The sequence below is a fragment of the Dermacentor andersoni genome, chromosome 8 (assembly GCF_023375885.2).
Source record: "Dermacentor andersoni chromosome 8, qqDerAnde1_hic_scaffold, whole genome shotgun sequence".
In the NCBI taxonomy this organism is placed as follows: Eukaryota; Metazoa; Arthropoda; class Arachnida; order Ixodida; family Ixodidae; genus Dermacentor; species Dermacentor andersoni.
In genome coordinates this window covers 73391803-73406896 of record NC_092821.1, presented here as the reverse complement: position 1 = coordinate 73406896, position 15094 = coordinate 73391803, and the positions used below count along the sequence as shown (strand labels likewise).

The following is a 15094-nucleotide window of genomic DNA, read 5'->3' as shown; positions in this document are numbered from 1 at the left end:
CCTGGAAGCCTACAAACGGAAAGCAATATTCACTCATGCAGTATGTCGCACATACGGAAAAAGCAAGCAAGGAAATAAGGAGTTTCGCTTAGGTTTGAACTGCGAGTGGTGAGCTTGTCCTGACCACAAGTGCCTTCTTTTCTACCGTTTCCTTGAGGTACAAATTACTTGAACGAGCTCTAACAAATGCAGTGTCTCGCACTTCCGACCGATCGACGTCCGTGTGCTGTGCAAAATATGAACTGCGTACTTACTGAGTCTTTTACCGCACCACCGCAGCCGTTCATCCTCGTGGCTGGTGCAGACCATCATTGAGATAGCAATTACAAGTAGGGTCAACGGTAAGACGGCGGCGGCACGCTGACCAACTGAAACATCAGTGGTGCCCATGTCTTCGCGATGATTAATGTTTCAAGCCGAGCAACACTGTCGCAAGTGGTTATCGTGGCGCCGTTAGGAGGTGCTCCCAACGCAAATTCTGCTGAGTAAAGCGACGCCAAAGCTTCAAGTCATCGTATGTATGATTGATGGGAGGGCACATCTGAGCACCTGTGTCAAGAAGCCTCTGCCGCTGCCGGAGTAGAGAATGACGACCTAATTTTGTTCGAACATCGGCAGACAACTATATTTGTTGCGAACGCCCTAAGACTTTCTTTTACCACTGGCCATCAAATCCGCGCAGATATTAGGAGCCGAACCAATGAACACATAATGCATATTCTCGGCGTCGAGGAGCATATTGAGTTCAGCATTGAGAGGAGGCAGAGGCGAAGGCGTGTAGTTGGCGCTACTTAATTTTATTTTTCAGGGTTTTTAGACTGGGACGGTGGGCGCCGTCAACTCGGATGCTGTGTGCACCGAACGGGGTTGGGCCACCTCAGAGAGCTGACATCTTGCAGCTGCCTGCTTTACGCCCATTTTGGTTGTTATTTTTGGATGCGGGTTCTTGTCAGGGTAGCGAATCATGAGGCCTAAGGCTCTACGACGCTGCCTGTCGCAAGTGGAGGGACGCAACCTGGTGGACTGTGGCGTTGAGGTGTCTCACTTTGCTTTCCTCACTCTAGTTAGCCTCACACGAATTGAAGTTACTCGTCCGACTCACGAAAGCGAGCTTTGTTCACATGAACTTAGCATCAGAGCAGTCGCCTGATCTTTTGCTAGCCGAATTGAACATCGCACTGCGTGGGTGATGCACATGCAGAATTCCGCTCCCTTGCGTTTTTGGAGTGCGTTGAGCACGCAGCGTGAGCGCAGTCTTCCCTGGTTTGCTGTCACCTGCACACCTTCTCTGCTCGTGCTCCGTGCTACGATCGAGCCACCCTGGCCAATGGAGATGCCTGTGGCCAGTTTGGTGCAATAACTTCAGCAGCCGCCTTTGTTCGGCTCACAATTCTCGGCGGGTGGGAAAAGAGCTGGTAATCACCGATGGCTACTGCGGCTCACGCCGGCAGGGCACGTCGGGGCGAGCAACGCTTGCTCGTGCCCGCTACTACGTCGTCGTTTCCATAATCCTGGCCCGGAATAGTGTCATCGAGTCTGCAGAGTTGCTGCTGTGACCAGCTGACGTCAGTGGCGTACCCAAGAGACATTGTCGGCGCGCATGCTACGGACAGTGCGTCGATGTTTCTTCGGAGTAGTTAATGATTTAAGGTTGGGAGGATGCGGGGATGCATGACTTTCACGCGTTCCCTGATATTGTTGTTTTTGTGAAGAGTTTTTGTGAAGTTTGTGAAGCAGATACGCCCCTGTGCTTTTCCTGTGACACGTTGAAATATACGACGAAGACCTGCGATATGATTACATTAGTGCCTCTGTTTCTAGCTGACAGTCACAGACCCAAAACACAACTTCCAAGCTTACGCACCAAAGCCCAAGCTCAGCTTGTCTCGCAAACAGATTGTGCTCCGGGAAAGACCCGGATGGGAACACCTTATCTCACTTTTCGGAGGCCGATAGCAGCAGCGAGAGCTTCATGAGCGCGGTTGCTATGGCAGCGAGAATCTCTGGGACACCAGTCACAGTGCTTATTTGCGAAAAATAGCACGTGACTTCCGCCACACACTCTCCCACACCTCTGGTCTCTCCTACGCTTTCCTTTATCCATGGTGGAATGGGCACTGGGTGAACATGGCGGAGTGGTGGTATTATAGCTCTGCTGCTTATCAGCCTTGATTCATCTGGGTAGGGCTAGACCTGCTCACGCTGCGTTTCTGTGCCATGTTTAAGCCCATGTTTCAACGTGTTTCAATGTGCAACGTGTTCCCTATGCAATATATAAATGTTGATCGATGTGTCGTTATACTCTGAAAATATATACAGTATGAAAGGACATAAATCTAGGCAACTGTTATTGTCTTATCACTCGAAATATACTGTGCCGTAAATAGCTGGCGTGAGCGTAGCCCGTCCGGATGGTGATGCAAAACCGGGGATGCTCCTGGGAAGGTGCTGACGTCGGTGCAGCTTAATTTAATGAATATGAGCTGTACTTGCGGTGCTGTATTATGTATTTAAAATTGCACTATAACATAGTCACAACCTATACATTTTTCAAAGGTTTAATGCTTGTTTATCGGCATTCCTCAAAGAAACATTTCCTTCCGCGGATGGCTTTGCCGAGACGAGACTTGCAATGAGGTTCTGTTTCTGACAGAAAACTATTGCGTTCATATGGACCAGTGCACAGTACGGCCTGGTGCGGTGTGGTGTGGTGTGCTGTTGCGAACGTGGACTGCGTCCATTTTGAAATTGTGGCTAGTATGATCGCCAATCAATCTGCTTTGCGGTAGCCATTTCATGCTTACATCTACTCTCGATTACGGCAGAGCCAGCACTTCTTCTAAGTTGCACAGATCAGTAGAAATTCAGGTCGCGCAAGGACACCGCTCAAATACGTTGTGGCAACGCTCCTTGGCGCAGCTGTCCCAATAGGCGTACATTGTTGCCACAGAGATTGCCGAGCTTACCCTTGCTATTTTTATTAGCATACGGTCCTTTCGAGGGCGTCGCAAGTGCAAACACCATCGCCTCGAACGCGTAAATAGTAGGCGCAGCTGTAGACGGCGTCCGTCCGGCTCCCACGTGTAACATTGCTCACAGTGTTACACATCGATACTCATTTCAGCGGCTAGCTCAATGTACCCTTGGCTTTGTCGGTGGGCAATTGATCGCCTACTTGATGATTACTTTGTTTCCAGTAGATTGAGATATTTTTACTATGTTCACGCTAACAGGCTTCCGATTAAGCCTGATTAAGACTAACGATTAAGCCCTCTGGAGCAACACACGTTACAATAGCCTATAAATTTACAGAACCCTCCAGCTGGCATTAGTTTTGCTGTGAAGTTGGAGTGTTCTACAAGTGAATTTTATTGTTCAATGCAACAAAAGAAAGCCCATACATGAGATCGACACATGCCGCACTTTCTTTATATCTGAACACATCAAGAATATGTGCCTACAGTAAACTATGCGCAATATACTTCCGTTTTCTTCGCTAACTTGACTGTCAGAAATGCATGACCGGAAGTGTTCTGGGGTCATGAATGCACTGCTGCCACAGCGTAGACAAAAATGGTCAATAGGTAATTTGCAATGTTACTATATATATTGACAGGAGCCGAACGGTAAATTGAGGTATATTCACATTCTTTTTACACACACACACACACACACACACACACACACACACACACACACACACACACACACACACACACACACACACACACACACACACACACACACACACACGCACACGCACACGCACACGCACACACACACACACAGAGAGAGAGAGAGAGAGAAACGGGGTGGTAAAGGCAAGTAGGCTAACGGGAAGAAATTCGGCTTTGCTACCCTGCACTGGGAGAAGGGTAAGAGGAAAATGAAAGACAGAAAGAATAGTAGAGAGATAAAGCACAGGCACGAAAAGAAGGCCACAGACTTGCACAGCACGCGCTACAGTCACAGCGTAAGCTGGAGAAGCGGCTCCATAGGAACTGCATCTTTGGTACCACGAGCTACAGGGTCTTCGCGGCGAGGTCTCTTCGCGTCGTTGTCACGAGAACGATCTGAACTGTGCGCCCGGCGTCGACGGCAATATGCGGCTTGTGCTGCGGCTTGTCCTGCTCTCTGTACATCGGTCTGTTCAGCCGATGTTGCCTGGCTGCAGCCGCGCGCTGGTATCTCTACGATTCCCTTCTTCAGCAGCAGTTCGTACCTCGCGAGGAGGCGCCATAACGTGTACCGAAAAGTAAACACACGTATCCAGACTATGTGGTGCGCATGTCACATCTCTTGATCCGTGGCACGGTACGTTGCTGCTGTGCTGCTGATGGTAATGGTTGTTTACTGGCATCCCCTTCGAAACTGTGTGGTGACGAATAGCCACCTAGCCTGCTTGAGTTAATCAGGTTCAGCTACATGCGGCATCGAACTGCTGTATGCAACTGCCGCATGTCAGGAGACCTGGTGGAATACAACGGAACTGGAATGCAAAGTTTGTACGTATCGACGCTACGCGGCAGGCATGTGATATCGCCTGTCAAACGGCACTACACTGCAGGGCTACAATTTGGAAGTGTTATGAACGCACCAGCTCGCGCGTGGCGCTCTGGGAGGAAACTGCCAGGGGACGCTGCGGCGCGCTTACACGTATTAGGTTTGAAATTTAGCGTTAGAAAATCAGGTGTTATCATATTAAATGAAAACAGTGGACAGTGGCAGTACAGGGCCAGGAAATACCTCGGGCCAAAGAATGTAAAATATCTTGGTATATGGATAAACGAAGGCAATAGATATATGGAAACACAGAAAGAACAATAACAGCAAAGGGGAAGAGAAATGCAGCCATAATGAAACACAGAGTGCTATGGGGATACAATAGGTAAGCAGTACTACGGGGTATGTGGAAAGGTCTAATGGTTCCAGCACTGACATTTGGAGATGCGGTTGTTTGCTTGAAATGAGAGGTACAATCGGGACTCGATGGCAACTAAAGGTCAGTGGGACGCCTCGCATTGGGCGCTCACGGGAAGACTACAAATGAAGCTGTGCAGGGTGACATGGGGTGGACAAGTTTTGAAGTGAGGGAAGCTCACAGTAAAATTGACTATGAAGAACGACTGAGGAATATGGAAGTAAATGGGCTGGTAGAGTGTTGAGGTATTTGCACAGGAAGAACATTGATTCACTGTGGAGGAAAAGAACTAGGAAGCTTACCAGCAAGTGTGTGGCCTGTACGGTGAGCAACACAGCAACAAAGAACGTCAAGCGGAAAGTCGGAGAGGCTGAAATAATCTCGTGGGTAGCGGCAATGGAAAAAAAAAAACTTGAGCATGAGTAACTACTTAAGAGGAAAAAAACGAAATCAGGAAAGAAACAACTTGTGATTACTCAAAAGGAAGGTCATTACTTTTCGAAGCGAGACCGGGATGCCATAGAACACGCACTTATAAAGCGAGATATAAAAGGAAGAAGACGCATGCGCTCGCTGCGGTAAAGCTAGGGAAACACGTTTTATTAGAATGTGAAGATATCTTCCCAGCGGTCGATTTAGGCACCTCTGGCCTCCTTGCAGACCTTGGGTTCAGCGAGAGCATGGGGAAGGTAAACATGACCGCAGTAGAGATTAGTAAGGGGTGATTGGAAGATTGGTGGAAGTAGGGAAACAACAAACAACGGAGGCATGCAAAAACAAACTTTACAATAGGGGTTTAGAAAGTTTGGTTGTGGAAATTCATCGTTTTTTTTTTCTTTCCTTTTTTTAACATAGCTAGGACAGTAGACAATATAGTAACAAGCGCTTGGTGGTGTAATCCACCACCCTGTTCCAAAGGCGACGCTCATAGCATCCACTATCCTCGTCGGCCGCGACAGCGGCTAGCAGCCGCAGCGCAGAGGCGCTGCGTGGAATATATATATATATATATATATATATATTCTCGCTCGTTCATGGCTGCAAATTGCTATAGAGTGGCATAGCCCCTTACGATTTAAAAGGCTCCAAGGTAACAATCCGATAAAGAGCGCGTCGATGGGAGAATGCAGCTTGCTTTATCCAGTTATCGAACGCAAAGCAAGAAAATTCCCAGTGGTAACTCGGAAGCAAACATTTTATTTTCAACACACTGCTTACGTAAAGAATTAATTTTTTTAAAGAGTGCTTAGAATCCGTTTAAGACAAGCCACTCTCAGTCATCGGTGATGTTTTGCTACGCGACGCACCTAAGCTGGTGTTTTTTTTTCCACGAGAACAAAAAACATTTTGTTTAAATATTTCACAAGCAGTCCAAAGAGAACGTTGCCAGCCTTTGCTAAGTGACGCGCCTGAGTTTCAGGTGCTTCTTCCTTCCACAGGCAGACGCTCTCTCTTTGTTAAGTACCTTCGTGTAGAAGTGCAAACAGGTGACCAAAAATAATTTTTAACCTGGTTAATGAGGCTGGGGCCATGCTGTGCACAGCCTAGCATGACGTCGTTCTTTTTTTTTTTTTCAGGCAGGAGACAAGCTCTTCCTAGCTGTCACGGTGCAGCTCGGTGCAACTGAACCACATCGAAAAAGTAGTTTCAAGGGTGTCTACATATGAGAAGAAGTTCTCAGAAGAGTATATGAGGCCCCGATTGACGCAGAACTTGGTGAACATCGCGAGCTGTTCGTTGGCTCCTTCGGTGGAAACAAGGGGTTTGTCGAAGCATTCCTTGCACAAAGTCTTCAGGATTGTTTTGCGTGCAACATACCCTGCCACGTAGAAGATTATCCGCGAATCGCTCATCTTTTCAGAGTACTCATGCTTGAGCAGCATTGTGGACTTCTTTATCATGTGAGAAGCTCCATCAACCTTCACACTATCCAGCAACGAGTCCAGTTTATCACTTGCATACTCACTACTGAGGAGAAATGTCAGATCGCGCCTTCACAGTTGCCAGGCTGGGAACTTTTACCAAATCGTAAAAACTAAGGCAGTTCACGGTGAGCGAGAATTGGGCAGAAGTGGGATGGTCGTTGCTACCAGAAAATTGTCTAATGATACCAAACAATTTCTCGAGGCCTTCTTGGCTCAACCGGCACGGCAGGAGGTACTTAAAGCCAAGCTTCTCATGAAGGTACTTCATTAGATCAAGCGTGACCCTTAGCCCCTCGGCAGTGCTTGCTGAAAGAAATCCGGCTGGTGAAGTTTCCGCGTGAGCCTCCCATCGGTTTAGGTAATCTATTACATCCTTGATATGCATTTCATGTGTAGAGTGAGGTTTCAACCCTTCAGATGGAATCCGTGCTGTCATTGCTTTTATTAGCTTCCACATCAGCAGAATAAAGGCTTGAGTTTGTGAGGGGTGACCCCAGTGCTCCTTTATTTGCTTCTAGTAGATAAACAGGCCACGAAGCACCTTTGGACTGAAAATGTAAAATACCAGGTTTACTTTCATCTTTTCAAAGTTGTTAGGGCTCACGTGAGTTATCTTCGGCATCACTTTAATGGGAAGTGGACACTTGTCCCCTTTGTGTGCTGCTCTAATGTGCTCAATATAAAAGGAACGATAGGTTTTTTGTACCTTGCTTTAAGAAGGCCATTTCAAACACATTTTATCAGGTGCGGAAAATTCGAAATGAAGAAGAGGCGTCTTCCAGTGTCGACAGGATGTGGCGCAGATGGCTTTATGGATGCCGAGGAGCCGGAAATCCCAAAAAGGCGCCACATTGAACAGTTTCATGGAGCTCCGCCTGCCATGATATAATCCACCTTCAGCCCAGCCTTTTCTGCAAGCAACGCGGTTTGTATTAAGATCTTGGGCAAAATCGCAGCCTTCACATTTCCTCTAGAAGCGAAAACTCCGAGTATCTGGTGCCAGGAACCAGTGAGAGGCTCAAAAATGATCACGAAACCATGATCGCACGAAAGATGTTTGTCGCTTTCCAGTGGGAATTTGCCCATGTCCACCAGGCCTTCCACTTTCCCTCCTGCGCCAACCTTCACGAAATCTGACAGCTTCACTTCGTCTGCAATCAAGCCGCCGTGGCATTTGAATTCCTCCATGGATTTTGTTTTTCTTGCAGTTGCTGTGATGGTAGCAGGGTTGAAGCCAAACGCACCCTTGTATTTCTGCGTGTGCGCCTTCAAACAGCTTCTTTCTGCTTGGGAGGATGAGTATGCCTTCCTGCCGGACATGCTCGTAGGGCCTCAGGCTTTTCATTCGCATTACTGCGGAATCCAGCAACCAATCTGGATTGTACTGCACACCTTTCGCTGGTTTGGGGTGGCGAGCGGCTTGAAAGCATTGCATACCAGCAAGTCTTTGCTTTCGTAGGAGGGCTTGTAACCGGGCTGTGAGGATGCCTACTTCAAATTCTGCCCTGTGTGTTTTCAGCTTCTCAATAGTTTAATTGTAAAGTGACAGCTTGACTTTCAGCCGACGAGTGGCTTGTGCGTGCGCTCAACTACGCTTTGAAATCGCTGTTGCTCCGGTCAAGCTACGCCGTTTTCTTGACCTTTGATTTAAAAGAGCATTCCGTAAATGTTTGCACGGAATGCATGACTTGCCGTCCGTGGAGACGCCCTGGCATTTCGGGCTTGATATTACTGTGTCTGAAAGCACAAGCTCCTTGTTGCCAACCACAAGTGAAAACTCGCGTATAGTGCCAGCAGCCGCACAAATGCTCATGGAATCAACTCTTCTGAGAAGCAATGCAGGGTCGTCACATGCTACATCCTGCTGCTGCACTCCTTTGACGAAAACGTCGTGCGTCACACAGCCCACTCCCTGTGAAAACAGAACTAACTTATCCCCACACAAGACGCGCTTATTTTACACAATCTGACACACGCTGTAAGCCACATTCAGGGGCAAAACACTCAGCGTGTGCTTTCCCCGTGCAGCTGACGGTAGGGCCAAGTCTTCAAATAAAACTGAGCACGAGGGGTCTTTGATCTCAATACCCACAGGCGAACAGTCGCCCTTCGCACTTTTCTTGCTGGGTGGAGCTGCGGCTGCACTCCTTGCTGCGCATTCCCTGCTTGCTGGTAGTTTCTTGGACAGGTGATGCGGGAGATTAGGAAACTGCGTAGGCACAGCTCCCAGGAGCAACAGAGGCCTACCCCTATCAATGCAGACAATTTCACCGTTCACGGTGTGCTCGAAGTGCCGGGAGATATACCTTCCGTCGAAGTGCAACTCGCACACAGCGGAGTTCCCCTCGAGCTGCTTGTCAGCACGTGGAATCGCTCTCCGCCACTGCGAAAACATAGCCTCGTCCTTCGGAACGCCAAACAACGACAGTTTCTTTTTGAATGACTTGTAGCCAGTCGTGCATCCAGGAACTAAACAATGACTCTGTTTTCGCGCCATGAGTACACGTAGAGACTTCCTGCTGCAGAAAAAGAAACGAGCGCTACTTCCCACATGTCAGGGCGCGTGGCGTCAGTGAAGCAACAGAGGCGGTGCGATTCGCACCGGGCGACGTATGGATGGATGGATGTTACGAGCGTCCGCTTTGGAACGGGGCGGTGGGTAGCGCCACCAAGCTCTTGCTATTATACTGCCTAACGTCTTACCTAGGTTAAAAAAAAAGAAAAAAAAAAACACGATGAACTCCCACAACCAAATTTCCTGATCCACTATTGTGAACTTTGCTTCTGTACGTCTCCGTTTTTTGTCGTTTTCCCTACTTCTAATCTTTTATCGGAATCGCGTTGACATGTAAACGTCAAAGCACGCCCCCTCGCGGCTCCCTGCCGGCGGCTTCAATGAGCCCCGTGGGCGCTACGTGCCGCTCGTCACACTTCCCCATTCTAGCCACTGTAACTATACGATGCGAATATTGATTATGATGATTTAATGGCATTCTCTTTCCAACGGGATGGTGAGAATCAGTCATTGAGGTATGTCATCATGTTCTTCATTGCATCAGTATTTTTAAATCTCCATAATCTCTTTCTTCCTCAAGGCTTCTCTATCTACCTTGAACCGCTACCTATGCAACATCTACATGGCATTTCATCTGGTGAAATAATATGGAACTGCTATGCAAAGGGCACACGTACAGACGCTACGTGGCGCGCATCTCACATTGCTAGTGGCAGGATACGATGCTAATGATTACTATATATTGGCATCCCCTTTCAAACGCGGTGCTGACCTAGTCACCTAGCTACCTTGATTTGACAAGCGGCGTGATGCAAAGCTAATGAAGGTGATTTCGTGTAGTAAAACAGCGTCTAGACCATGATCGCTTGACTCTGTTGGTAGCACAAACGGCTTGATTTATTCGGGTAGTTTTACAGCTGTGGTCTCAGCTATCGCGCTGGTCAGTGTTCTAAATGCGTTGTGCTGATATTCACCCCAACTCTACTTTACGCCTTTAAGTGAAACCTTGAGCTCTGCGTAGCGTGGTATGAAAGAGCGGTAGAATGCAATCATTCCCTGAAAACGCTGCAACCTCTTGACTGCGTGCGGGCAAGGGTTTTCCGCAATGGTGCGAAGCTTCGCGTCATTAAGACGAACCTCACTGTCGTCCACAATAATACCGAGCAAGTCTACTCTTGAGCACACTAATTGAACTTTTTTTTTTTGGGGGGGGGGGGGGGACGGGATTCACGGTCAGCCCCGCTCGTTGCATTTTCTGGAGAACAATGGCAAGGTGTTCTAAGTGTTCCTCAAAATTGCGCGAAAAGATGACATCATCCATATGCCATTGAGAATTTCCATATGCCATTGAGAATTTCCATATGCCATTGAGAATTTGTACCACACTTCATCGAGAACAGTATCCATTAGGCGTTGGAAAGAACTAGGTGACTTCTTGAAGCCAAATGGCAAGCGGACACATTCGAAGAGTTCTTTATAGCAAGTGAATGCTGTTTTGGGTATTTAAGTGGGTTCCATTTCAATTTGCAGAAATCCCCGAGAGCAATCGAGTGTAGTGAACACCCTTGCACTAGCCTGACTTGATAGAATCGACTGAACTGAGGGAAAAGGATAAGCATCCCGAACAGGGTCATCGTTTAAGTGTCAATAGTCTACGCATAAGCGAGCTATACCATATCTTTTAGGCGCTAGAACGATAGGAGAAGTCCAAGGGCTCTGCGACGTTCTCACCACACTGGTTTCAATCATGTCCTGCCGGGCAACATCTAGCAGTGCCCGCTTGGGCACCCTCAGTGGCCTTGGGTTTCAGCTGCAAGGTTGTGTTTCCTGTATCGATGCGGTTACGCAGTACAGAAGTGCAGCCGAGCTTTTCGGGAACATGGATGCGAACGGCTCAAGCGTGCGCACGAGCTGTCGTTTCTGCGCATCCTCAAAAGTGCATTTCTCGACAGTTTCCAGGATCTTAGGTGGCAAAGCAGATTTAAAGAGGAACGTGCCCGAGTCATGAGCGCTATGCACAGAAAGAGAAGCCGGAGCAAGCTGACACAAATCACTAGTGCAAGTAACTCGGAGGCCATCATTTTGCTAATTCCAGCAGTATGTTTGAGTACAATGAGGACGCGATTGTCCTCATTGTATCATCACAAAGTGGTCATCGTGGATTCGTTAATTGTCTTACCGTCGTCGCGATGCCGTCGCGATGCCATCGCGTTGATTGAATCCTTGTAATTGTAACATTGTCATCCGCGCCTCTTTTCATGCCGTCGTGAGCCATCGTCACCACAGTCGTCGTGTTACCGTTGTCATCATGTCATCGTCGTAACGCTGTCGTTTCTCCATCGTCATTACTTCAGTAAAGTCATCCCATTGCCATCATCTCATTGTCTTCCTACCACCTTTTTCGATCCATTGACCTCATTCCTTGTTCGTCATTGTATCTCAATCATGATGTCGCCATTAATTATGATTATGCCGCCGTTCTCATGCCATCGTCGTCTTTACGTCGTTGTCAGGCAGATGCTGTCATGCATCTGTTGTAATGCTGTCGTCGTCATGCTGCCGCGGTTGGACCATCGTGGTCATTCCAGCTTCATATGGTTGCCGTCATACAGTCGTCGTCGTCAGGTCGTTGCAACATATTTTAATTTAAGAATCGGCATCTTATTGTCCCTATGCCATCGTCGTTATACCACGTTTCGCGTCCCATCCAAATAATTTCTTCTTCATCGTGCTATCGTCACTGCGTAAGCGGTATATGGTCGTCGTCATGCCGCCATGCTTAAGGGTGAATTTCGCGAGTGAGTGTCATAGAAAAGTGGCACGATATCGGGATATGTGGCATGCAGCCGAAGCAACGTAAGTCTCAGATTTACCGCTACACGTGGTAAATAAACGTCGCTTCAGGAATACGGTCTGTCACTACATTGCTCGAATACTATTCGAATTACCATCGACAGTCATCCTGATCTGCCGTATTGTTTTTAATATGGCCATTACATTTCGAAAATTGTGACCAATAAATTTATACGTTAACGGGCAGACGACTTCTGTGTTGTAATAAATAGTTTTTACAGCTCTCGTTGCTTAGCAGCGCTTCCCATTTTATGTAGAGTACTCTTCACTACATGCGCCACATAGTGCACTTTTCGAAATAGCCTGGTATGCCGACGCCTAGCTTTGCATACTTACCTGTGTGAATGATCATTCAGGTCAGGGCCCCGTGCCGAGGCTTTGCCCTTGCACTGCGGTTGGCTGAAGCGCGCCACTACCCCAAACCGGGGCAGATGGGGCATGTAATTTTTGGTAGTGGGGCTCGGCGTGCGCGCCAGCCCCTTCCATGATGCAAACGAAAAAAGAAAAAGAATGTACATCCATAGAGATGGTTATGCAAGTAAGTGCAAAGTGGCGATGACAATGGTGTGACTACCTCAGATGACCACGAAGGCATTACGACGACAGCGTGATTGTGATGGCGGAGTGGCACCGGTGGCAAGGTGACGTCAAATGTTTTGAATGTTTGATAACGTCGGTGTGTGTGCGATGGCATGACGACAAAGGCATGAAAAAGGTGGAATCATGGCGACAATGGGTTGCCGACTGTGCAGTGGCTACGACATAATGACGCTGATAAAAGGACCACGACGGCAATGTCGACATGGGCATTACAAAAGAATGAATGCTGACGAATGAGACAATACAACGAAAGCAGCTGAGAGAAAACGACGAAAGATGACGGTGACATGACAGCAACGAGAATGCTCACAATGTCACGAAGATAAGAAAATTACACAATGGAATGACGTCGACAGCATAACAGTGACGACTTGATGTTGGAGCTCACCTCTGCGCTCAGCACAGGCCGCCGCGGTATGTCTTAATTTGCACAATATGCGGTGTTTGTTGGCCCTATGTCCTGTACCGGCCAATCGGGCCGCCTTAAATTTGCACTATACTCAGTGTTTGTTTTCACTATCATCAATACTTGCCAATTAATCGAGTCACTTTAATTTGAACTATATGTGGTGTTTGCACTATGTCCGATACTGGCCAAACGCGTTGCCGTAATTTGCACTATGTGCGGTGTTTGCACTTTGTGCTATGCTGGTAAACCGGATTGCCTTAATTTGCACTATATGCGGAATTTGCACTATGTCTGATACTGGCCAATCGGGTTGATTTAATTTGCACTATATGCGGTATTCGTTTTACTATGTCCGATATTGGCCAATAGAGTTGCCGTAATTTGTACTATATGCGGAATTTGTTCGCACTATGTCCAATACGGGCCAATCGGGCTGCCTTAATTTGCACTATGTGCGGTATTTGCACTATGCGGAAAACTGGCCAAATGGGTCGCCTTAATTTATTCGAGTACCCTAAAAACCAGAAAGGCATTACATATGTGGTACACGTCCAAGCATAAATAAAACAGGGTAGTGCAAATCATTAACGTACACTATATGCACTGCTTGTTTGCATTATGCCCAACGGATTTTTGTGGTCCACTATCACCGGGATCGGTCCACATTTTCGGACACAATGCGGGCGCTTCCTCGCGCGTGACCTTGCCCTTACTTGGCTCCGACTGGGCAAAGAAATGATCTTCACATTTAAAACTGATGGTAGAAATTATGATGATCATCTAAATTGATGCGAAGTATTTCTGAATGCTGTGAAGACGTAAATCTCAAGAGTTTAGAATAAATGAAGAATGCTCAAGAAATTCAGAAAAGTGTCTACTAATGAGTAAGCACCCCTTAGCTAGGCTGCTACTGCGCTTTTGCTTACGTATTTAGCTAGCTTATGCACGTCTACCCATCGCTGCCAATCATCTACTATTACACTATCATAACGATTACATGTGTTGACGAATTGTGCATTTATTTTGCTGATTTATCGTATCAAGTGAGCCGAAACGTCTTTACACCGGGATTTCTTGTCACAACACAGCTTTCTTTTTATTTTCCTCTGTTTATTTTCCTTTCTGTTACGACCTTGACGCGGCGACGATGACGTCATCGGTTTTTTGTTGATGTTTTTTGTTCCTTTTCAATGCGTAAGCATTTCTATGGTTACCCAACGAGAAAACTGTCCGTCCGTCCTTACTTCGCGTAAGACGATCGCTTTCAAGATAGAGCCAGCCAGCTGAAGAAGACGACGACGAACGCGCGAGCAGTGGAACGAAAACTTGAGGGTGGGGCAACTTGAAATATGGGGGTAGGCGAGTAGGCGAGTAAAACTCTGGCTAGTGGGGCCACACTTAGTGTGGCTAATCCCCCTTCTAGACACTGGAAGTCGAATGATTTTCTGAGTTACCGGTGGTGGCTTTTCCCCCAAAAGATAGATCCCAATCAAGGAATTCAGTTTTTTTTTTTTTTTTTGCAACTAGGCGAGGCATTTTGGCGACTCTCGCCACGTAAAAGGCCGGGGCGCATATCTTCGTTTTCACCAACTTTGCCTTTTCTACTAGGCTTGGTTCAGTAGGTACTTGCTAATCTAATAATTTGGCAGCTTTTTTAACCGGTTCTACCCAGCTTTCGAGGGAAACCTCGCCTGGCTCAAACCAAAAGCCCAAAACTTTGACAGCTTGCAGGAACTCTATTCCTGGGAGAGCATCCTCATTGAAATTTCCAAATCGAAGCGCTTTACTTTTCTTTTCATTTATGCTTTCTCCGGATGAGACCGCATGTTCATTGAAAATATGAAGGAAAAATCTATAACTTCCCCCGTCCG

The 15094-nt window shown here is 47.3% G+C and overlaps 1 pseudogene; it reads left to right on the top strand.

Annotated features, from left to right (window-relative positions):
• The first annotated feature begins 12542 nt into the window (after nucleotides 1–12542).
• On the top strand, nucleotides 12543–12696 carry LOC126538893 (U1 spliceosomal RNA; annotated as a pseudogene).
• Nucleotides 12697–15094: the final 2398 nt, after the last annotated feature.